The sequence below is a fragment of the Neolamprologus brichardi genome, chromosome 18 (genome assembly GCF_056152115.1).
Source record: "Neolamprologus brichardi isolate AB-2024 chromosome 18, ASM5615211v1, whole genome shotgun sequence".
Classification (NCBI taxonomy): domain Eukaryota; kingdom Metazoa; phylum Chordata; class Actinopteri; order Cichliformes; family Cichlidae; genus Neolamprologus; species Neolamprologus brichardi.
This window is the reverse complement of record NC_142121.1, coordinates 16,239,488-16,241,819: the sequence shown is the minus strand read 5'-3', so window position 1 is coordinate 16,241,819 and position 2,332 is coordinate 16,239,488. Positions and strand designations below refer to the sequence as shown.

The 2,332-nt window shown below is 38.7% G+C and overlaps 1 long non-coding RNA gene across 1 annotated transcript; it reads left to right on the top strand.

The window, feature by feature from the left end:
* The first annotated feature begins 568 nt into the window (after positions 1-568).
* Positions 569-1,897, top strand: LOC148097707 (uncharacterized). The gene is made up of 5 exons (XR_015716785.1): positions 569-690; positions 834-926; positions 1,055-1,081; positions 1,313-1,408; positions 1,513-1,897. It is a non-coding gene; the product is annotated as an uncharacterized LOC148097707 (long non-coding RNA).
* Positions 1,898-2,332: the final 435 nt, after the last annotated feature.

Sequence of the window (2,332 nt, the reverse complement as noted above, 5' to 3'; positions counted from 1 at the left end):
TTTAGAGAGCTGTGCAAAAGCAAATGTTCACAAATGGCACTGTTCTGCTCAGTTAAGCCCTCAACCAGCTTTCTACTGGAAGCCTCATCCAAGCACTGACACTTGCATTTCTATGCCTACGCCCTTTTTAACTCTAACTTCTAAGTAATAGTAGACTAGTGTTTACACCACAGACACTCACCTAATGCATCAGATGGATGCATTGTGAACAACTCAGGGTTCAGTATCTTGTCCAAAGGTACTTTGTGACCCAGATAAGTGGGGCAAATTCTTCCACAAACATCTACTTCAAATTATTGTTTCTAAAGGGGATTCTACAAGTTAGTCAGTTGTGGTCTAGCAAAACATTCTTCTGTGGATAACTGCATGTGCTGAAAAGTCTGAAGAGAGTCAGCGTTATGAAAATATGTGCATGTGTATGGACGAATTAAATGCCTCGATTCTGCCTCTATCGGATATCGGATTTCAGAATCTTTATTGTAAACTCCCTCCTCTCTGTCCACGTAGAAATGATTATTTAGCAGGGATTATATAAATACTGGAGTGTTTCACAACTGCATTACACAGTTCACCATGGACAGAAAAGTGCTGCTGCTCGTCTTGAGTCTGCAGGTTTTCCTGCTCATCACAGCCTTCACTTCCACAGATGCAGCCACACTGCCAGACGATCAGAAACAATCTCTGGATGTGGTAAGAAGTCATAAACTTTAGCAACTGCTGGATACATATTAATGAATGTTTCATGTTGTTGCATTAGATGCTTTATTTGTTTATTATTTTTTCCTAAATTTTCTAATACCAATAGTGAATAAAGCATTCTCTTGTTGGTGAAGGGAATAACCAGGGATGACAGACGAAAGGGAAGAGAAAGAATCAAACGACAGTCCTGTTCCTCGAGGCGTGGTGGATGTTCCCTAGTTGGCCAAGTAAGACCAGATTTCTTTATTTTTTCATTCACAGTAAAATTAATGGATCTAATAATAAACTCATCATTAACGTGATTGTCTTGCATATAAATGACACAAATTAATTATTTGTTGTTGTTTTTCCACAGGCCAACCCTAATATTCCTGGTAATAAGGTAAACTTACCACAGATTTCTGCAAGTAGCATAAACAAGTGAAATGAGGTGGTACTGTGCATTGTATGTTTGTGTGCATGCTACAGATTAAAAAAAAAAACTGATTTAGAAGTTTAGATGTTGCCAAAAGAACATCTCACTCAGGCAGCGCTGCTTTCGTGTCTAACACGTGCAGCCTGTGGAAGCAGGCTGTGTTGTAATCACACTCTGTTTCTCTCTCTGGTTTTACAGAATGGTAAAACAACATCAATGCCTCCCTGGGCCGTTCTGAAGAAAAACTGAAATGTTGTTTTCGACTTTTTTTTTGTTTCGACAAAACAAAAAAAAGTGAGCAAAAAAGAACTCATCTATGCACTCAGGAAAACTGCTATAGTAATTGATCTATTACAATCAGTCAAATGTTAAATGCTTTTTTTCTGTGTGTGTCTCAGTGATCAGAAGAAAACCAGATGACCCACCGGAGAGCTGAAAACTGAGACCTTTACCGACTGCATCTTCTCTCTGAGAGACTTTCTTCTTTAGTTACAAGAAATGTTTTTCGTTGTTTCCATGTACTATTATGAAGGCAATAACCAGTGATGCTTTGCATGATGTAAGAAATCCCTATATTCTTCACTGATATGTATCTGCGTTAAAAGAATCAATAATCCCCAGTATACATTTGCTCTTATCACTTATCACACAACTTGCAGAAAGGTTTTATGGCCTCATGTTCTATAAAATGTTAAATAATAAGCTTTCTTCAAGTGCTGTTGATTTCATAACAGTTCACTTTGTGTATTCTGTGCTGCAAAATAAAGCTGACTGAAGTAGAAATGTTCATCTTTGTGCATCATCTTTAACAGTAATAGAAAGCCATGAAGCATTAAACTTTAAAAAGCTGTCATCGTGTAAGCGCTCAGCTGGGTCAGTAAATCCTGAACAGTTCTGCATAGTTTTAAAAGCAAAGCAGTGGAAGCACTTGAGGTCTGTATAATGTTTAACTACAGTGTTATTATTTCATTTTGATGCTGCCTGTCAACTTCCTCCTCCCTGTCCACATTGAAATTATAGCTAGCAGGGAGAATACAAATATTCAAGAGTTTCACAGCTGTATCACCCTCCTCAGTTCATCATGGACAGAACTGTGCTGCTGCTCCTGTTGAGGCCCCGTGCATGCCCCTGCATGCTATGTACCACCGGTAGCTAAAAAAAAAAGTTGCTGGCATCCAGAAATCCTACCAGTAGCTGGAAAAAGGTGGACTCAAAGAC